Source organism: Pinus tabuliformis, chromosome 1_2 (assembly GCF_031772625.1).
Source record: "Pinus tabuliformis cultivar Carrire ecotype Pingquan chromosome 1_2, CPIR1, whole genome shotgun sequence".
Taxonomy (NCBI): domain Eukaryota; kingdom Viridiplantae; phylum Streptophyta; class Pinopsida; order Pinales; family Pinaceae; genus Pinus; species Pinus tabuliformis.
The window spans coordinates 787,587,057-787,610,617 of NC_142298.1; the positions used below are offsets into that span (position 1 = coordinate 787,587,057).

The following is a 23,561-nucleotide window of genomic DNA, read 5'->3' on the forward strand; positions in this document are numbered from 1 at the left end:
CAACACTTTAATAAATAGGAGTAAAAATGTAAATGTACATACTTATTAATAAGTAAGTAAAAATATAAATATGCAGAGATATTAATGGTTATGACCCAACAAAATTCACACAAATCTTTGTCCATTCATAAAAAATTAATTTCCCAATACCATATATCCATTCTCAATTTTTCTGAAAACATAATCTCCATCTAAATACCATATATCCATTCTCAATTTTTCTGAAAACATAATCTCCATCTAAATAACCTGCCACACTGGTTTTTGACAAAGAACTATGTCATTTTAATATTTCACTTAAATGTTTATGCTGCAAAACCATTCACCCTTTCGTTTGGTGAGTAAATATCATTAAGGGATTATAACATTTATTTATCCCCAATAGGAAAAACATGGGCACTTAAATCCCTTCAAATTGAAACCCAAGTTTAGTGGGTATACCACTCTGAATAGGGCAGAGGGAAACGAACTTCGAAGGGAAGAACTTTGAGAAGGTTTTGGCGATTCATAATCGATTGGCAGATTCAGAATAAAACCCACGAAAATTCGAAGAAATACTTGCCAATAAAGGGCAAGTAATAGGTAGGCTTTAAGCCGAATTGAATAAAAAGCTATCTTTTCGAAGGGTTGAAGCAGTCTGTTATATTCTAGGTTTAAACACTGTTAGTTGCAGCCATGGTTTGCATTCGCCAAGCTACTATGGAAGACTTGCTTTCCATGCAGACATGTAATTTGATGTGCCTGCCAGAGAATTATCAAATGAAGTATTACTTCTACCATATCCTCTCATGGCCGCAGCTTCTCTATGTAGCCGAGGATTACAATAAGAAGATTGTGGGTTATGTTCTTGCGAAAATGGATGAAGAGTCCACCGAATGCCATGGCCATATAACTTCTCTGGCCGTGTTGCGCACGCACAGGAAACTCGGTCTCGCAACGAAGCTCATGACGGCAGCGCAGAAGGCCATGCACGAGGTTTTTGGGGCAGAGTACGTTTCTCTCCATGTCCGCAAGAGCAACCGAGCAGCATTCCATTTGTATACCCATACACTGGGCTATAAAATCAACGATATCGAGGCTAAGTACTATGCCGATGGCGAGGATGCCTATGACATGCGCAAACAGTTGAAAGTGAAGTCGGAAAGCAAGCATCAACATTCTGGGGGATGTTGCGGTGGACATGGAGACGGGAAATCACAGGCTGCAGAGGTCAAACAGAGCAAGGAATGAACCTTATAGTTGCTTTTCAGATTTGCAAGCGGCTTTCTATACTTGGGCTGCAAATGATAATAGTATTTTCGCATTGTCATCATGCTTTTTTGTATTTTCATTTAAGGTTGGAAGTCTTTCGGTTGTCATCATGAGCTATAAATCTTTAGCTGTTGGTACTGGAGAATGTTGTAGGTGGTTATTACCAGTGAAAGTTGATTCCATTAGATGCTCTGAATCATGTCAAATTATTGATCTCTGTGTGGTTTGTTTGTGATTCTTAATATGAGTTTATGCTTGAACATAACTTCTTGCGTATTAGGTACCAATACCATATTCTCACCATGGTTTGCAAGGCCATAGCTGGTTGGTGTGTGGGTTGAAAATCATTTATGCTTTAGTCATATCAAATATTATTCCAGGTTTATTAGGCACCCATGTTCTCACATTGGTTTTGTGAGTCCATAGCTGGTTGGTTTGTAGTATGAAATATTTGTTATGCTTTATTTGTCTCAAACCTCATTTCAGGTTTAGTAGGCACCCATGTTCTGTCAGTGGCCGAAGTCTATTGGTGGTTGGTTTTTCGCTTGGAAATCACGTCAAGCTTCAGTCATTTCAAACATCATTCCGTGCTTATTAGTTGCCCGCTGGGAGTCCATCACTGGTTGGCTTCTATTATGTACCAGAAACATTCACCCTTTCAGGCTTCTTTCATTTAAATTGGTGAGTGTCTCTCTCTCTTGCTATATATATATATATCCCTTCAATTTGAAAGCCAAGTTTAGGGCAGAGGGAAACAAACTTCCAAGGGAAGAAGTTTGATAAGTTTTCCGGCGACTTTCTGCCATTCATAATTGGTTCGCAGTTTCAGAATGAAACCCAAGAAAATTCGAAGAAGATGTGCCGATAAAGGGCAAGTAATAGGGAGGGTTTAAGTCGAATAGAATACAAGCTATCTTTTCAAAGGGTTTAAGCAGTCTGTTATATTATAGGGTTTAAACATTGTCAGTTGCAGCCATGGTTTGCATTTGCCAAGCTACTACGGAAGACTTGCTTTCCTTGGAGACATGTAATCTGATGTGCATGCCAGAGAATTACCAACCGAAGTATTACTTCTATCATATCCTCTTATGGCCGCAGCTTCTGTATGTGGCCGAGGATTACAATAAGAAGATTGTGAGTTATATTCTTGCGAAAATGGATGAGAAGTCCACCGAATGCCATGGCCATATAACTTCTCTGGCCGTGTTCCACACGCACAGGAAATTGAGCCTCGCAACGAAGCTCACAATGGTAGCACAGAAGGCCATGCATGAGGTTTTTGGGGTGGAGTACGTTTCTCTGCATGTCCGCAAGAGCAACTGAGCAGCATTCCATTTGTATACCCATACACGGCTATAAAATCAATAATATCGAGGCTAAGTACTATGCCTGGCGAGGATGCCTATGACATGCACAAACGACATGGTCATTGTATGTATTGTTGATTGAGAAACAATGCCTTATGAGACCTCCAATGCTCAGAATTACAAAGACAACAAAAACACCCAAACATTAATAAAATTGTATTGTATGCTTTGATGATAATTGCTCTCATTCATCACTGGATGAGTTTCTGAATTTCTCATTTGTACCCATTGAGTATGCAATGCCACCATTTAAGGAATCATCCAAGCCGCTTTCCAAGTCTTTCAAGAGCATCTTGAAATTTAATAATCAATTTTTTGCAACTCGATAGGGCATAACTTTTTGTCAGTAGTTGCAATTTGTATTCCTCCAAATGCTTCTAGGAATTCCAATTGAATATTGAATAAAAAACCAGAAGAAAAGTACTCGTGGCAAGACCAAAAGTATTGGAGTATGCCATTTCCAAGCCAATTATCCCACCACCTAAACTTTTGTGGTCGCATGGAAGCTCCTGAATTCCTTCATAATGAGTGCATTGTTTTGAGTAATGCCTTTGGGTAGGCTATTAACAAAATTGTCTTTGTTGATTTCTTTTAATTGTCAAGTAGTTCGGAAAATGCAAATTCTTTCACAATGAAGGTAATACTCTGCATATTATTAAGTAATTGTGTAAATTGAAATGTCTGCAACTTGTATAGACTACAGCAAATACTGTTGGAACCAGAGGAAGAACTGTTGAGAAATGATTCTGCAGATGCTGCCCTGGAAGGAACTGCTCCTAAGCCAAAGAAAACTATTGGAAAAATTAAGGTTCAAGGTATAGTAGCAAATGTGTTGTTGGCTCCATTTCACAGGTACATTTTAATAACAGCCCTGGTGACATTGATAAGGACACCTCTATCCTCGTCTAGCTAATGATAGATCAGCTGCTCAAAGAACACATTTATATATGCAAAATGAGCAAAACAACTCAGATTGCACACGAGATGAAGTTATCAATGTCAAGCATACAGGTCACAACATCCCAAAAAAATTAGAATACCCCTTTATGCACGAATAATATACTACAAAGAGCTATTACTTTTCTGAAAGATTATTCAAATCAACAGGTTTAGTATGAAAGATGTACTTCAGGCTCCAGGGAAGGAAATGGTGCAAACTGCATGGTGTTTGAAGATCTACATGAACTTGAGTTTATGCAGGATTTTGAAGGCATGATTTAGGATTGTCTGGGAGCCAAAAATGATAGTAAAGTGGTGGCAGCCATGGATGCCCTCATGATAAGATCTACTTTATTCTCAGTTTGAAATGTCTGGGGCTATGTTTATAGCAATGAAGAGGTGATTGACTACATTTCAAGCATGATGCCACTGCTTGCATCCTCAATATTTATTGATGATATTCAGGGTGTTCTTGGGGCATACAATGTGATTGGTCTTTGTATTCTACTTGATGTAAACATCATATTTATGAAACAACAATTTCCCAAGAATGCCTAGGAAACAAATCTTGATAATGGTTCTATTTTCCGAGGGATTCGAGGAAGTTTTCAATGTGCTCCAATGCAAGAAAAATCAATTTTACATGGAGAATTTTATTTCAAAAGCTTGCCTATTGAAGGAAAACACCAGGTGGTTATGCTCTTGCTTATATTTTTGATCAGATTGGTCACATTTTCCCCAACTTTCATAATGTTTTAGATTTCAAGAGAATAATTATTTCAGTCCAGAAATTGTTTGAAGAAAGTATTTTTTCAGCTGGTCATGATATTAGTGGTGGGGTATAGTTGTATTCGTGCTGGAGTTGGCTTTTGTAGGAAGCTGTGGGATGAAGGTTAACCTAAACTCCAAATGCACTAGTATATTCGAAGTATTGTTTGCAAAAGAATTTGGCTTTGTTCTCGAAGTTAACAGTGGCAATATTAATATCATTGCCAAGAAATTCAATGTTGCAGTTGTAAGATATCTGGAAATATCATGAAGATGTATACTTGATGAGAGTTGGATAGGGTATTGAGACCTGGTGTTATTGGGTATTATTCAGTCCCTCAATAAATTGGAAAGAAACACGATAAAGAATGGAAAGGAACTCCCGAGGATTTAAAACAAAAGCAAGATGCTATTTAAGATGTTGCAAAAAGGTGATCTTGTTGTATAGCAAAAACCCATAAAACACATCGATTGTGTAAAAGGAAGAGAAACCTCATTCAAATCAATTTTCTCTAGCAGAAAAGAAGAAATAGCATTTAGTAAGTTATTTCTTAGCAGAGCTGTTGTGTGAGATGAACTTGTAGATATAGGTGGCAGTGTTGACCCTGCTTAAAAGGAGGTTAACAGATTTTAATGAACAACTTTAACAACCTCATATTTAAAGGCAGAATATCAGCACTCAAAGGATCATTTCCAGATTTGAAGGCAGAAGACTTTCTTACCAAACACTAATAAGGATAACTTGAAACTACAACCCGAAAACTAATTAAAGAGATATTGATCTTATCCATACATTCCAGATCCTTTTGGCCCCCCTTGTTTTCTTGCTTTCTCTTCATACTCGGGTAGATTCCTTCCACTGATCTTCTGTCATCAGAAGGCATGTCAGAGAGACAAATCAACATTATACTTGGAGAAAAGGAGAGATTGGTTGAAGAACCAGGACTTATTGGATTGGGCAGGCTCTTCAAAAGCAATCTTTCCCTCTTAATTTTTGACCCAGGTGACTGGAGGGGAGCAGATTTTGCATGGAGCACAGGAAGAGAAACAAAGAAGCATGCCAAAGCAGTGATGGTGTTGAAAGGACTACACATAGTGAAAAAACTTACATGAGATCATGTTGTTTGCGTTGGATATGTGTTACCCTGAAGAACATTGGAGACGAAGCTCTGGCAATGTCAATGAGCTGACAGTAGGATGAGCTTGAGACACACGCGTGCAGACAGAATGTTGAATTCAAAATCAATCCACATATTGTGCTCCAAACATCGTTCAATTACCCTCAAAATAGTGCAGGTTAACCACACAAAAATAACCTTGAATTTGTGTGAGTAAGAAACTTCCTCAAGGTCGAAATGTAGGTGATACGTATCTGCAAAAGAAAAAAGACTAGATTCTTTTTTTGAACTGACTTGGCCATCACCACCTAAGTCACTTTGGCCATTTTTGGCCTTCTTTTTATTATTGTATGTATCGGTAGCATTGATGTTGTTTGCTTTATCCTTGAAAGATTGCCAAAAATAATGCAGTTACACTGGTAATGAACCTCTGACCCTGCGAACAACAAGATGACCATAAGTACCATGGCCATCAAAAAACCCCACAGAAGATTGAATCATTTGAAACAAAATCCTGTGAATGATAACAAAAGAATAATCAGAATATGAACCTTTCATTTCCAAATTAAGACAGAGCAAAATTTTGCTAAAAGATTGGATATCATTTGCACTGAAAAAGGAAAGGATAACTCTGAACATGAAAATGTCAGAACATTTCATTTATGAACTCTTGAGAAAAGAAAATTCCCAGCATAAATGGCAATGTCCAAGAGTCCCATAGTAGTCCTTGCTCCATTCATTACTAAGGGCTAGGATCCATGTCGTACTGAATAGTGCATGCACATTGTTGTTAGGGCATACATGTAGATTTCATATGTTACATTCGACATTCTAAATAACTACCCTCTTACATGAGGAACAGAGTGCTGTTTATTTTATGTTCAAAACCACCACCAAATAAGAGTAACTAATTCAAATATAAGCTACCAAACCAGTTTCAAATTTCTTGCAGCAGCTAACTACATAAAATTATACATATAAAAAGCTTACCATACAAGTACTTATCCAGAATATGAACCACGCGATGACTAGTTATTTAGAATAAATGCATGAAGCAGACCCTGAGCTGAATGGGTTTGCTCTGGAGTACCAGATATTCAATCACTTCATATGATCGTGGTCTCACTTCAAGTAAGTTAACTTTTGCACCTGATATTTGTAGAAGGTAAATAAGATCTTGTTGATGAATATACTCATGAGAAGAGCTTTGAGACGATGCAGATACAATAAAGGATTGACCAAATCAAATCAGAAACCAAGAAGATGGTTTGAACAAATGGACAGCCAAGTGGCCTGTGCACATATTTAGAACTCACAATGTCTGCCACCATTGAACATTCTCTCTTCTTGGTTTCTGATTTGATTTGGTCAATCCTTTATTGTATCTGCATCGTCTCAGAGCTCTTCTCATGAGTATATTCATCAACAAGATCTTATTTACCTTCTACAAATATCAGGTGCAAAAGTTAACCTACTTGAAGTGAGACCACGATCATATGAAGTGATTGAATATCTCGTACTCCAGAGCAAACCCATTCAGCTTAGGGTCTGCTTCATGCATTTATTCTAAATAACCAGTCATCGCATGGTTCATATTCTAGATAAGTACTTATATGGTAAGCTTTTTATATGTATAATTTTATGTAGTTAACTGCTGCAAGAAATTTGAAACTGGTTTGGTAGCTTATCTTTGAATTAGTTACTCTTATTTGGTGGTGGTTTTGAACATAAAATAATCAACACTCTATTCTTCATGTAAGAGGGTAGTTATTTAGAATGTCGAATGTAACATATGCAATCTACATGTATGCCCTAACAACAATGTGCATGCACTATTCAGTACGACATGGATCCTAGCCCTTAGTAATGAATGGAGCAAGGACTACTATGGGACTCTTGGACATTGCCATTTATGCTGTGAATTTTCTTTTCTCAAGAGTTCATAAATGAAATGTTCTGACATTTTCATGTTCAGAGTTATCCTTTCCTTTTTCAGTGCAAATGATATCCAAATTTTTAGCAAAATTTTGCTCTGTCCTAATTTGGAAATGAAAGGTTCATATTCTGATTATTCTTTTGTTATCATTCACAGGATTTTGTTTCAGATGATTCAATCTTCTGTGGGGTTTTTTGATGGCCATGGTCCTTATGGTCATCTTGTTGTTCGCAGGGTCAGAGGTTCATTACCAGTGTAACTGCATTCTTTTTGGCAATCTTTCAAGGATAAAGCAAACAACATCAATGCTACTGATACATACAATAATAAAAAGAAGGCCAAAAATGCCCAAAATGACTTAGGTGGTGATGGCCAAGTCAGTTCAACAAAGGAATCCAGTCTTTTTTCTGCCTGGAAAGACACCTACCTGAAAGGAATCCAGTCTTTTTTCTTTTGCAGATACGTATCACCTACATTTCGGCCTTGAGGAAGTTTCTTATTCACACAAATTCAGGGTTATTTTTGTGTGGTTAACCTGCACTATTTTGAGGGTAATTGAACGATGTTTGGAGCACAATATGTGGATTGATTTTGAATTCAACATTCTGTCTGCACGCGTGTGTCTCAAGCTCATCCTACTGTCAGCTCATTGACATTGCCAGAGCTTCGTCTCCAATGTTCTTCAGGGTAACACATATCCAACGCAAACAACATGATCTCATGTAAGTTTTTTCACTATGTGTAGTCCTTTCAACACCATCACTGCTTTGGCATGTTTCTTTGTTTCTCTTCCTGTGCTCCATGCAAAATCTGCTCCCCTCCAGTCACCTGGGTCAAAAATTAAGAGGGAAAGATTGCTTTTGAAGAGCCTGCCCAATCCAATAAGTCCCGGTTCTTCAACCAATCTCTCCTTTTCTCCAAGTATAATGTTGATTTGTCTCTCTGACATGCCTTCTGATGACAGAAGATCAGTGGTAGGAATCTACCCGAGTATGAAGAGAAAGCAAGAAAACAAGGGGGGCCAAAAGGATCTGGAATGTATGGATAAGATCAATATCTCTTTAATTAGTTTTCGGGTTGTAGTTTCAAGTTATCCTTATTAGTGTTTGGTAAGAAAGTCTTCTGCCTTCAAATCTGGAAATGATCCTTTGAGTGCTGATATTCTGCCTTTAAATATGAGGTTGTTAAAGTTGTTCATTAAAATCTGTTAACCTCCTTTTAAGCAGGGTCAACACTGCCACCTGTATCTACAAGTTCATCTCACACAACAGCTCTGCTAAGAAATAACTTACTAAATGCTATTTCTTCTTTTCTGCTAGAGCAAATTGATTTGAATGAGGTTTCTCTTCCTTTTACACAATCGATGTGTTTTATGGGTTTTTGCTATACAACAAGATCACCTTTTTGCAACATCTTAAATAGCATCTTGATTTTGTTTTAAATCCTTGGGAGTTCCTTTCCATTCTTTATTGTGTTTCTTTCCAATTTGTTGAGGGATTGAATAATACTCGATAACACCAGATCTCAATACCCTATCCAACTCTCATCAAGTATACATCTTCATGATATTTCCAGATATCTTACAACTGCAACATTGAATTTCTTGGCAATGATATTAATATTGCCACTGTTAACTTCGAGAACAAAGCCAAATTCTTTTGCAAACAATACTTCGAATATACTAGTGCATTTGGCATTTAGGTTAACCTTCATCCCACAGCTTCCTGCAAAAGCCAACTCCAGCACGAATACAACTATACCCCACCACTAATATCATGACCAGCTGGAAAAATACTTTCTTCAAACAATTTCTGGATTGAAATAATTATTCTCTTGAAATCTAAAACATTATGAAAGTTGGGGAAAATGTGACCAATTTGATCAAAAATATAAGCAAGAGAATAACCACCTGGTGTTTTCCTTCAATAGGCAAGCTTAAGAAATAAAATTCTCCATGTAAAACTGATTTTTCTTGCATTGGAGCACATTGAAAACTTCCTCGAATCCCTCGGAAAATAGACCCATTATCAAGATTTGTTTCCTAGGCATTCTTGGGAAATTGTTGTTTCATAAATATGATGTTTACATCAAGTAGAATACAAAGACCAATCACATTGTATGCCCCAAGAACACCCTGAATATCATCAATAAATATTGAGGATGCAAGTAGTGGCATCATGCTTGAAATGTGGTCAATCACCTCTTCATTGCTATAAACATAGCCCCAGACATTTCAAACTAAGAATAAAGTAGATCTTATCATGAGGGCATCCATGGCTGCCACCAATATATTATCATTTATGGCTCCCAGACAATCCTAAATCATGCCTTCAAAATCCTGCATAAACTCAAGTTCATGTAGATCTTCAAACACCATGCAGTTTGCACCATTTCCTTCCCTGGAGCCTGAAGTACATCTTTCATAATAAACCTATTGATTTGAATAATCTTTCAGAAAAGTAATAGTTCTTTGTAGTATATTATTCGTGCATAAAGGGGTATTCTAATTTTTTTGGGATGTTGTGACCTGTATGCTTGACATTGATAACTTCATCTCGTGTGCAATCTGAGTTGTTTTGCTCATTTTGCATATATAAATGTGTTCTTTGAGCAACTTATCTATCATTAGCTAGACGAGTATAGAGGTGTCCTTATCAATGTCACCAGGGCTATTATTAAAATGTACCTGTGAAATGGAGCCAACAACACATTTGCTACTATACCTTGAACCTTAATTTTTCCAATAGTTTTCTTTGGCTTAGGAGCAGTTCCTTCCAGGGTAGCGTCTGCAGAATCATTTCTCAACAGTTCTTCCTCTGGTTCCAACAGTATTTGCTGTAGTCTATACAAGTTGCAGACATTTCAATTTACACAATTACTTAATAATATGCAGAGTATTACCTTCATTGTGAAAGAATTTGCATTTTTTGAACTACATGACAATTAAAAGAAATCAACAAAGACAATTTTGTTAATAACCTACCCAAAGGCATTATGCAAAACAATGCACTCATTATGAAGGAATTCAGGAGCTTCCATGCGACCACTGGCCCATGCCCGGAGACAAAGATGCACACAGGCCTCATAGGCAATGAGGGCTTGCCAGGCTCCCTGCCCACTACGCTCAATAATTGCAAGCGCATTATTGTCAAAATGCATAGCAGGTGAGAAAATAATTTTTCTCACTGCTTCCCATCCAGCCAAAACTGTGGACTGTAAATTTGAAGATCGGGAGCGTAGGGACTCCATATTTAGAAAGGATGACCTACAAGACTGAAAACTGCATTTGGATGGCATATTTGGCATGATCTTGACTTTACGCACTGCATCAAAAACAATGTATTGAAAGCTCAGTTTAAACTGTCTTTCTGAATCATGAGGTGTTTTACATTCACTTGCTTTATTTCAAGTGCAATCAAACAACCATAGACTCCCAAACCTACCTAATGGAAAAATTTTGATGGAAATTATAACAGCACAATAGATCTCTATTCTCTACATCTATTTGTTTCTTTTTCACTACCTTTCAAGAAGAACGAGATATGTGCCATTTAGAAAATAAGGAATAAAAACAAATCAACTGTACTTATTATTGATGCATCCATATCTTTGGCTTAGGAGTAGTTCCTTCCAGGGTAGCATCTGCAGAATCATTTCTCAATAGTTCTTCCTCTGGTTGCAACAGTATTTGCTATAGTCTATACAAGTTGCAAACATTTCAATTTACACAATTACTTAATAATAAGAAGAGTATTACCTTCATTGTGAAAGAATTTGCATTTTGCGAACTGCATGACAATTAAAAGAAATCAACAAAGACAATGTATGGATAAGATCAATATCTCTTTAATTAGTTTTCGGGTTGTAGTTTCAAGTTATCCTTATTAGTGTTTGGTAAGAAAGTCTTCTGCCTTCAAATCTGGAAATGATCCTTTGAGTGCTAATATTCTGCATTTAAATATGAGGTTGTTAAAGTTGTTCATTAAAATCTGTTAACCTCCTTTTAAGCAAGGTCAACACTGCCACCTGTATCTACAAGTTCATCTCACACAACAGCTCTGTTAAGAAATAACTTACTAAATGCTATTTCTTCTTTTCTGCTAGAGCAAATTGATTTGAATGAGGTTTCTCTTCCTTTTACACAATCGATGTGTTTTATGGGTTTTTGCTATACAACAAGATCACCTTTTTGCAACATCTTAAATAGCATCTTACTTTTGTTTTAAATCCTTGGGAGTTCCTTTCCATTCTTTATTGTGTTTCTTTCCAATTTATTGAGGGACTGAATAATACCCGATAACACCAGATCTCGATACCCTATCCAACTCTCATCAAGTATACATCTTCATGATATTTCCAAATATGTTACCACTGCAACATTGAATTTCTTGGCAATGATATTAATATTGCCATTGTTAAATTCGAGAACAAAGCCAAATTCTTTTGCAAACAATACTTCGAATATACTAGTGCATTTGGAGTTTAGGTTAACCTTCATCCCACAGCTTCCTGCAAAAGCCAACTCCAGCACGAATACAACTATACCTTGCAACATCTTAAATAGCATCTTGCTTTTGTTTCAAATCCTTGGGAGTTCCTTTCCATTCTTTATTCCAATTTATTGAGGGACTGAATAATACCCGATAACACCAGATCTCAATACCCTATCCAACTCTCATCAAGTATACATCTTCATGATATTTCCAAATATCTTACAACTGCAACATTGAATTTCTTGGCAATGATATCAATATTGCCACTGTTAACTTCGAGAACAAAGCCAAATTCTTTTGCAAACAATACTTCGAATATACTAGTGCATTTGGAGTTTAAGTTAACCTTCATCCCACAGCTTCCTGCAAAAGCCAACTCTAGCACGAATACAACTATACACCACCACTAATATCATGACCAGCTGAAAAAATACTTTCTTCAAACAATTTTTGGACTGAAATAATTATTCTCTTGAAATCTAAAACATTATGAAAGTTGGGGAAAATGTGACCAATCTGATAAAAAATATAAGCAAGAGCATAACCACCTGGTGTTTTCCTTCAATAGGCAAGCTTTTGAAATAAAATTTTCCATGTAAAACTGATTTTTCTTGCATTGGAGCACATTGAAAACTTCCTCGAATTCCTTGGAAAATATAACCATTATCAAGATTTGTTTGCTAGGCATTCTTGGGCAATTGTTGTTTCATAAATATGATGTTTACATCAAGTAGAATACAAAGACCAATCACATTGTATGCCCCAAGAACACCCTGAATATCCTCAATAAATATTGAGGATGCAAGCAGTGGCATCATGCTTGAAATGTAGTCAATCACGTCTTCATTGCTATAAACATAGCCCCAAACATTTCAAACTGAGAATAAAGTAGATCTTATCATGAGGGCATCCATGGCTGCCACCACTTTACTATCATTTCTGGCTCCCAGACAATCCTAAATCATGCCTTCAAAATCCTGCATAAACTCAAGTTCATGTAGATCTTCAAACACCATGTAGTTTGCACCATTTCCTTCCCTGGAGCTTGAAATACATCTTTCATACTAAACCTGTTGATTTGAATAATCTTTCAGAAAAGTAATAACTCTTTGTACTATATTATTCGTGCATAAAGGGGTATTCTAATTTTTTTGGGATGTTGTGATCTGTATGCTTGACATTGATAACTTCATTTCGTGTGCAATCTGAGTTGTTTTGCTCATTTTGCATATATATATATGTGTGTGTGTTCTTTGAGCAGCTGATCTATGATTAGCTAGACAAGGATAGAGGTAGACGAGGATAGAGGTGTCCTTATCATTGTCACCAAGGTTGTTATTAAAATGTACCTGTGAAATGGAGCCAACAACACATTTGCTATTGTACCTTGAACCTTAATTTTTCCAATAGTTTTCTTTGGCTTGCGAGCAGTTCCTTCCAGGGCAACATCTGCAGAATCATTTCTCAACAGTTCTTACTCTGGTTCCAACAGTATTTGCTGTAGTCTATACAAGTTGCAGACATTTCAATTTACACAATTACTTAATTTACCTTCATTGTGAAAGAATTTGCATTTTCCGAACCACATGACAATTAAAAGAAATCAACAAAGACAATTTTGTTAATAACCTACCCAAAGGCATTACGCAAAACAATGCACTCATTATGAAGGAATTCAGGAGCTTCCATGCGACCACTGGCCCATGCCCGGAGACAAAGACGCACACAGGATTCATAGGCAATGAGGGCTTGTCAGGCTCCCTGCCCACTACACTCAATAATTGCAAGCGCATTATTGTCAAAATGCATAGCAGATGAGAAATAACATCTATCTGATAAATAATTATTGATCCACATTAACATGAAAAACAAATCTTAAGACATCCTGGGCACGGACCAGCTACAATCATGACAACTGGCTCATGCCCAGAAACAAAGGTGCATACATCCCCATAGACAATAAGGGCTTGCCCACTACACTCAATGAATTGCAAGCACATTCAGGTCAAGATTCAGAGCAAATGAGAAGATAAGGGCTTGCCCACTACACTCAATGAATTGCAAGCACATTCAGGTCAAGATCCAGAGCAGATGAGAAGTACATTCTATCTGGTAATGAATTACTGATCCACATTAACATGAAAAATAAATCTTAAGGCATCCTGATTGTTTCTTTTTATATATCAACACACACAAGACCTTAGGTAGGAAGAAACAGTCAAACCTGAGGTGAAAAGTGGGTGGCTGGCTTGCTGAAGTTGTTGATTGCCGGCAAGAACCTGCTGCCTCTTTAACATTCACAGAAGCGGGCCTGTAAAAGCAAAATCAGAGACTTTTCTTATAACAGTTTGAAGTTTGAACTCATGTATGACTATAAACAAGTGTACTCATTTATCAGACCACATTTTCCTAATTTACAGCAAGACCATAGATTTATGAATCTGAGGATGTACTTTGAACATTGATCAGTTTGTCCTTGTACACTGAAGTGTCTATCCGGCCCTTGATTGAAAGCTGTGTATGAGGATTCTTGTGGCCTGCCAGAGTTAAGTTTTGCTTCAATAACCTCAGGCTTGGCAGAAGATCCAGAAAAAAAAGACATGATAATTTTGCCATAACCTTTGTATTTGATGGCACGCAGTTCCCTGGATTAATGCAATCCCCTCCCTCAGACAAAAGTCCACGCCACGACCTTCTGATTTGATAGAACGCAGCTCGCTTGCTTAGTGTACTCCGCTTCCTGCAACTAAGGTCCACGCAACATATAAGGCACAAGGTTACCCTTGGCGTAAAAATTGCAGATGAAAATTCGCAGGCGTCTTCAACAACACCCAACACGAATCTGAAGAAAAATTTCGACAACGGCAATGGATTTCTCAACGGCTTTTCTTCCTCTGGGGTGGATTCGCCCTCGACTCCTGCAGATTCAATCACGAAAACCATTTGGACGCAGCAGTCGTCGTCAGACGATTCATCTCTGACCTTATTTGATCCGGATCTCATTTCTACATTCAGGAAAGCCATGGATGAAATTTCCCCCAGAGATTCGATGGAACCCGTTTCAGAGGTCTGTCAGGGCAGCATGGGAAGCAAGAGCGGAGAAGACGAAAAGGGTACCCCAGGCAAATCTTTCAGGCTCCGATCTAGCAGCATTCAGGCGAGGGTTTGCAACTGTTTCAAATATCGTGAACAGTTGCAACCACTCAACTACCTTCCTTTGATCGAACGATTAACAATCCTCTAATCGTCTAACACATAATCTAACGGCACACAGGGATGACAAGTAGATTTTAGGGAAGTTCATTTCAGAGGGAAACGCCTTACGGCGTAAAAATCAATAATATCGAGGCCAAGTACTATGCCTGGCGAGGATGCCTATGACATGCACAAACGACATGCACAAACAGTTGAAAGTGAAGTCATAAAGTAAGCATCAGCATTGTGGGGGATGTTGCGGTGGACACGGAGACGGGAAATCACAGGCTGCATAGGTCAAACAGAGCAAGGGATGAACCTTAGAGTTGCTTTTCAGATTTGCAAGCTGCTCTCTATATTGGGCTGCAAGATAATGGTATGTTTGTATTGTCATCATGCCTTTTTGCATTTTCAATTAAGGTTGGAAACTTGAAAGTCTTTCGGTTGTCTTCACGAGTTATAAATCTTTAGCTGTTTCTACTGCATAATGTTGTAGTTGGTTGTTACCAGTGAAAATCAATTTCATTACTTGCTCTGAACCATGTCAAATCATTGATCTGTGTGGTTTGTTTGTGATTCTGAATTTATGAGTTTATGCTTGAACATAACTTCTTGCCTGTTAGGTACCATATTCCCACCATGGTTTTTGAGGCCATAGCTGGTTGGTTTGTGGCATGGAAATCATTTATGCTTTAGACATGTCAAATATTATTCCAGGTTTATTTGGCACCCATGTCCTCACAGTGGTTTTGTGAGTCCATCGCTGGTTGGTTTGTAGTATGAAATATTTGTTATGCTATATTTGTCTCAAACCTCATTTCAGGTTTATTAGGCACCCATGTTCTGTGACCTGTCAGTGGCAGAAGTCTATTGGTGGTTGGTTTTTCACTTGGAAATCATCTTAAGCTTCAGTCATTTCAAACATCATTCCATGCCTTATTAGGTGCTAACTGGTAGACCATCACTGTATGGCTTCTAATTTGAAAATCTTGTTATATGCTTTAGCCGTTCAAAGTTCAAACATCACCTTGTAGGAATTTACAGGGTAAGTTCCTCAGAAAGAATACCAAAAGGACACCGCTCACAACCAGATCTCAAATCAATACACCAGTATTTTTGACGTGGTTAAAACCCTCAGAGTGCAAGGAGGGAAACAGTCCACGGCCTGTCCCAACGTGGGTACAGACAATTTATTAATCAAAGAATGAAAATTTACATAAGCTTCTCTCATGCACGGATTACCCGAACAATGACCCTCCATGCGCTTTAAATAGAACTCATGGACCAATCGGGTGTCAAGCCACGGATCAAGGGTCGATAATACCGAGGTGAGAGTGAACCGTCGGATCACTACATATCGTGACCGTCAGATTGTAAGTTACAATATGTACAACGGTAAAGAAACACACTTTACCTAACTCTAACCTAACTCTATGCTAGACCAAGTTGAACTTAACTATATCCTATGTGTCGGAATATCCTAACATCCCCCTTAAGAACAACTTGGGATAGGATTGAAGGATTTACAAATATGACACAATAGGAGAAGGAAGGAGGCACTAGAGCCTATCCCCCCTTAGTGACAACTTCCTGAACTCCAAGCATATATCGAAGTTTAGTGAACTTCGCCTCTGTGAGAGCCTTTGTGAAGATGTCTGCAACCTGATCATCCGTTGGACAATATTGCACTTCAAGAACATGGTCATGAATGAGCTTTCTGATGAAGTGCATGTGTAGTTCAATGTGTTTGCTGCGCTGATGCTGGACTGGATCTTTGCATAGCTGAATGGCACTTTGATTATCACACCAAAGTGTGGTTGGATGCTGCTGCTCAAAGCCAAATTCTGATAGGATCTGACGAAGCCACAAGGCTTCCTTACTAGCTTCCACGGCACCACGATACTCTGCTTCTGCTGACGAAAGAGAAATGGCAGCCTGTTTCTTACAAGCCCATGTAATAGGTCCTGAACCAAGAGTGAAGACATAACCGGCAGTAGACTTCCGATCATCAAGGTCACCAGCCCAATCAGAATCAGTGAAACCAACTAACAGAGGAGCTGCTTTGGCACTGTAATGAATCCCAAACTGTACTGTACCTCGAACATAACGAAGTATTCTTTTAGCTGCTTTCCAATGACTTTCACGGGGGTTTTGCATAAAACGAGCAACAAGGCCAACAGCAAAGGAAAGATCAGGACGAGTATGGGTTAAATACAAGAGTTTTCCGACAAGTTGACGGTATAAGGTAGCATCAACTTCAGGAGAAGTACAAGAGACTGAAAGTTTGACTCCAGACTGAAAGGGAGAAGGGGCTGGCTTACAGTCTTCCATGTGAAAATGACGAAGAATATCACAAGCATACTTGGACTGGGAAAGGAAAATACCTTCTTGGGATTGCAAGACTTGAAGACCGAGAAAATAGTGTAAGTGTCCTAAGTCTGTCATTTCAAATTTCTTTTTAAGGCTGGACTTCACATGGTTTATAAGGTTGGGATCACTACCAGTAAGAATAAGATCATCAACATAAAGAACAAGGATGATAAGAGAGTTGCCCACTTTCTTGGTGTAGACAGTATTGTCAGAATGACACCTAGAAAAGCCAGATTCTAAAAGAAAGCTATCCATTTTGGCATACCAAGCCCGAGGAGCTTGTTTGAGGCCATAAAGGGATTTCTTAAGTCGACAAACGAGGCTGGAGTCTGTTTGTATGAAGCCAATGGGTTGTTCCATATAGATTTCTTCCTGCAAGTCCCCATGCAAGAAGGCAGATTTAACATCCATTTGATGGACTTCCCATTTTAAAGAGGCAGCAAGGGAAAGAACAAGGCGGATAGAGTTCATTTTGGCAACTGGAGAGAAGGTTTCAGTGTAGTCAATGCCTTCAACCTGTGAAAAGCCCTTAGCAACTAGACGAGCCTTATGTTTATCAACTTTCCCATCTGGTCCATACTTGGTTCTGTAAACCCATTTGCATCTAACAAGTTTGCGTCCCTTTGGTAGAGGAACAAGATCTCATGTATCATTTGTCATCAATGAATGATATTCTTCATTCATAGCTGCTTCCCAATGTGGATGGCCTGAAGCTTCTGAAAAAGTGTCAGGATCATGATTTACTGGAGCTTGAGCCAGTAAAGAAGAGGCTCTTTCAAACTGAGAACGTGTACGTCGCTGATCTGTAGGATCACCGGCAAGATCACCTGCTGCATCCCGAGTAGCACGGACCCATCTTGGAAGTTGAGGATCCTGAGAAGGTGGGGGAGGATTATCATCCTCGCTTTCATCATCAGAAGAAGAAATGTTTTCAAAGATAGAAGAGATAGGAAGAGGTGGCACATCCGCCGGACTAGGCTCGCAAGCCGATTTATTTTCATCAAATTTTACATCTCTTCTAATGATAACATTTTTGGACTTAAATGGAATAAGTCTATAACCTTTTACATCTTCAGAATATCCAACAAAAGTACATTTCTCACTCTTAGGTTCTAAAGCTTTATGCTTTTCATCTGGAATATGGGCCCATGCTTCACTTCCAAACACACGAAAGTGACTTACATCTGGTTTAATGGAACTCCAAGCTTCTTCTGGAGTGATATTCTCTAGAACCTTAGTAGGAGTGCGATTGATTATATAATTTGCACAATTAATTGCTTCGGCCCAAAAACTAAGACTGAGTCCTTTAGATTGCAGCATACAATTAGCCATTTCCTTTAAGGTGCGATTTTTCCTTTCAGCTACACCATTTTGTTGTGGAGTGTATGGAACAGTATGTTGCATTTGAATTCCATTTTCGGTGCAAAAGTTGATGAATGCGTTTTTAACATATTCTCCACCATTATCAGTTCTTAGCTTAAGAATTTGATGTCCAGATTGTTTTTCAACAAATGCTTTGAAGGCCAAAAAAGTGCTAAATACTTCGCTCTTGAGTTTTAAGAAGTATACCCAAGTGCGTCTAGAGAAATCATCAATGAAAGTTAAGAAGTACTTGCAGCCAGAGAATGAAGCAACAGGAAGAGGACCACATAAATCACTGTGCACAAGCTGTAAAGGGGCTGAGGCGTGCCAAGAGGCACGTTTGTCAAAACTGTCCCGATGATGTTTTCCGAGTACACATCCGGAACAAACACCATCTTTGCAAGATACCATAGGAAGACCTGTCACCATATTTTCTTTACATAGATGCTGAAGGGAGCGATAGTTTAAGTGACCAAACCGCTCATGCCAAAGTTTGCTCACTTCATCATTATGAGCAACAAACACTGAGGGAAGATGGGATGACCCAAAGTTGTGAAACTTATACAACCTTTTGGAATCATCAGCAAGACCAGTAGCTAGAATCTGTTTAGGATCTTTTAGATCCTTGATTACAACATCATGAGGTGAAAATTCAACAATTTTACCTTCACCTGAATGAGTTATCTGATAGACAGATAGAAGGTTGCAGGATAAGTTTGGAACACATAATACATCATTGAACTGACCATTGTCTAGATGAACAGTTCCAGTCCCTACAACATTAAGAGATCTATCATCACCAACATATATATTTTTGGTGTTACAATCATTTAAAGAAGAAAACATGGCTTGGTTTTTGGCCATGTGACAAGAGGCTCCAGAATCAATGAGCCACTCATGAGAATGAGAAGAAGAAGAAGATACATTTAATGCATAACCAGACTGAGATGATTGACGATGACATGCAGAAAGTGCCGTTCCGGAAGTTGAAGTTGAAGTAGGCTCCAGATGGATGTTATGTTTCTTCATTGCGGCTTCCAAGGCTTCCATCTTCTTAAAGCATTTAGATTCTAAGTGGCCATCTCGATTACAAAAGTTACAATGTCTGTCAGTCCTCTTCCATTTGTTTTTATTGGTCTTGTCATTTTGCTGAAATGATCTTTCATCTTGAGGCTGAGTTGGTTTAGGACCATTCCTTTGAGGATAAGACTTCTTAGGATTCTTTGAATTTGGTTGCTGCTGGGCGGCTAACGCTTTCGAGGAAGAGTTTCCAAGATTAAGAAGACCAAGGTGTAAGAGTTTTTCTTGTTCTCTTATTAAGGAATCACAAAAGGAGTCAAAGGAAGGGGGTTTGTAGTCTTTGCCTTGACAAATGAAAGCTTCCCTTGTAGAATGGAAAGTGGAAACAAATACAGAGTAGGCTGGTCCCAACTTAGTAAGGATGGAATAAATAAGGTTACCATCTTCTTTCTTAACTTTAACACCTTCCAAGAGATATCTAAGGGTCTTGAATTTGGACAAGAAATCTTCAATGCAAGAAAAATTATTAGGATCCAAAGTAAGCAACTCATTCTCAAGTTGATGGGCTCTAATTTCATTTTTAATCCCAAAAACTTTAGCAAGTTTTTCTAATGCTTCATGAGGAGTTTCAATTTCTGCAATGTGGAATCTAAGATCAGGAGAAACAGACATTCCTATCAAACCACGTGCTTGATCTTGTCTATTTTCCCATTTTTCGGCCTTGTCTTCATCTTTGGGTTTCTTCTCTTGGTCTGTGGCTATTCTGAAGAGACCTTTACTTCTAAGTAAATCTCCCATGTAGGCTACCCATTGGAAGTAGTTAGTGCTGTCAAGAATGACTTGGCATGGACTTTCCATTTTTTTGAAAAAAACTGAAGCTGAAGATGCTGAAAGTAAGTGGTCCAATGGATAGATCTCGAAAAAATAGGCGGTTTTAAAAAAAACGGCTCTGAAAAAGGCTTCCGGATGAAGAAGTTATGGCTTTTTAAAAAAAAATTGTTGACGTTGCCGGCAAAGTGCGCGAATGTGCGGGAATGAAAAAATCCGCCCCCACAAAATGGAGACTTGAACCCAAGACCTCTACTCTCTTAAAAAGTCTTTGAACCAATTGATCTATACAAAATATTTGAGAGAGAGAGAGAGGGGGGGGGGGGGGGGGGGGCTCGATTTGCGTGCTTGCCTTGGGAAGGCTCTTTTCCCCTACAAAACACAAAACACAAAACCCAACACGAATATGCAAAGAAAAACGAACCTTACGGCTCAAAGTTAGCTTTAGCCAAAAAACTAGAATTTTAAAAAAAAATCTCAAAGTTAGCTTTTAACCGAAAAACTAAATATTTTTCTCAATGTTTCTGATTTTCCAAGATCACACTAAGGTGCAGGGAAAAGAGCATACGCATGAGAAAAATCCTTTCTTTCTGTTTCTGATTTGCCCAGATCGCACAGAGTCGCAGGGCAAAGAGCATACGCAGAAATGAAAGGTCCGGGAAAAAAAAAGGCTAAATAAACCGAAACCGAAATAAGCAGAGAGAAAATGACAGTAAACTGCAAAAAAAAACACTGTATACCTCCCGATCTGAAAAATGACGCAGCTAGGGCTACCGGAAACCTTTTCGCGTGAAACGAAAGGGGTTCCTCACTGAAACAGATGCTCCGAACGCAACAGAGCAGTCCTCTCGGCCCGAAAGCAGTCAGAAACAGCAGATCTAGGAAATGACAGCCGCATGCAGTTCTACCGGCTTCAGATTTGGATCACCAACGGACGCGGCCCTCAAATAGCTCTGATACCATGTAGGAATTTACAGGGTAAGTTCCTCAGAAAGAATACCAAAAGGACACCGCTCACAACCAGATCTCAAATCAATACACCAGTATTTTTGACGTGGTTAAAACCCTCAGAGTGCAAGGAGGGAAACAGTCCACGGCCTGTCCCAACGTGGGTACAGACAATTTATTAATCAAAGAATGAAAATTTACATAAGCTTCTCTCATGCACGGATTACCCGAACAATGACCCTCCATGCGCTTTAAATAGAACTCATGGACCAATCGGGTGTCAAGCCACGGATCAAGTGTCGATAATACCGAGGTGAGAGTGAACCGTCGGATCACTACATATCGTGACCGTCGGATTGTAAGTTACAATATGTACAACGGTAAAGAAACACACTTTACCTAACTCTAACCTAACTCTATGCTAGACCAAGTTGAACTTAACTATATCCTATGTGTCGGAATATCCTAACACACCTCTTGCTAGTTAGGAACCCATGTTCTCATTGCGACTTTGGAGTTCATGGCTGGTTAGTTTGTAGCTAGAAAATCATGTTATATGTTTGATCCATTTCAAACATATCTCTTGCTTATTATAAACCCGTGTTCTTATTATGACTTGGGATCCGTGGCTGGTTAGTTTGTAGCTTGAAAATCAGGTTCTGATTGAGTCATTTCAAACATCATTCCATGCTTATTAGGAATCCATGTTATCATCTCAAAGACAACTCGATGTTGATTAGACAGATTTACAATGCTGCACTCTTTTTGCTCATTCAGGAGCCAATTGCGACCTGATCGATGTGCCATCATTAATTGACAGGGCTTTCACGAAGTCTTCAGCAAATTGGTACACGTTGAAAGTCTACCCATTCTCTGCCACAACTCATACATAATATAACACGCCAAAGCTAGAATATTTGGCTTGGAAGACGGTACTTGGTTGGTTTCCATCTTGAAAATCATATTGTGTTTGTCAACCTCAAACAGCATTCCATGCTTATTAGCTACCTGTGTTATCATCTTGTATTGGGAGTTTATGGTTGGTTTTTGTCACATTATGTTCGGATCATTTTAAACATAACTTCATGCTTATTTGGCCGTTGTATTCTTATTGTGACATGGGAGTCCATGGGATGTTGGTTTCTAGCTTGAAAATCATGTTATGTTTGAGATCTCAAACATAACTCCTTGTGTATTAGGCAACCATGCTTTTGTTGTGGCCTGGGAGTCTATAGCTGATTGATTTGTTGCTTGAACATCATGTGAAGCTTGAGTTATTTCAAAGTTCAAAAGTCATTCTGTTCTTATTAGGCACCCGCCTATTCTCTGTAGCTTGGGAATCCCTCCTTGGCTGGTTTGTAGGTCGAAAATCATGTTATGCTCAAGTCATCTCAAATATACATCATTCTATGCCTTTAGGAACCTATTCTCTCCTTGCCCAAGGATTCCATGGCTGGCTGGTTTCAGGCTTGTAAAGCATGTCATGGATGAGTTATCTTATATATAAATTCTCTCTTATTGGGCACCCATGTTTTCACTGTGGCATGGGATCGCTGGCTAGTTTCTTTCTTGAGAATCTTGTTATCCTATTGTTTCAGTCACAACAGTGTTTTTAGCTCGTGAATCCATGATTGGATGATTTCTAGCTATAAAATCATGTTCTGTTGTTTTTGCCACATGGCAGATTGGTTATTCTATTATTTTGTAGCAATATTGTTTTCATTACAATTTTTCATTGTAGCTATCAAAGTTTTCATTTACTTGGTGTAAAGTTTGATAAAATGTAGCATTTTGCTCCAGGATGGAAACATCGTGGTACTTCATTAACCTACTGTATAGGATGATATGAATTCAGTGTTATCAGGCTTTGCAAGAGTAGCTCTAATCTTTTTGTTGAAAGGAATTTGAGATGTAAATTTTTTACTTAGAATGGCAGGTGTGTTGTAGCAGATATTACAACACTGTG

The 23,561-nt window shown here is 38.5% G+C and overlaps 1 pseudogene; it reads left to right on the plus strand.

The window, feature by feature from the left end:
• The first annotated feature begins 377 nt into the window (after positions 1 to 377).
• LOC149208246 (N-terminal acetyltransferase A complex catalytic subunit NAA10 pseudogene) lies at positions 378 to 1,438 on the plus strand (annotated as a pseudogene).
• The last annotated feature ends 22,123 nt before the right edge of the window (positions 1,439 to 23,561 follow it).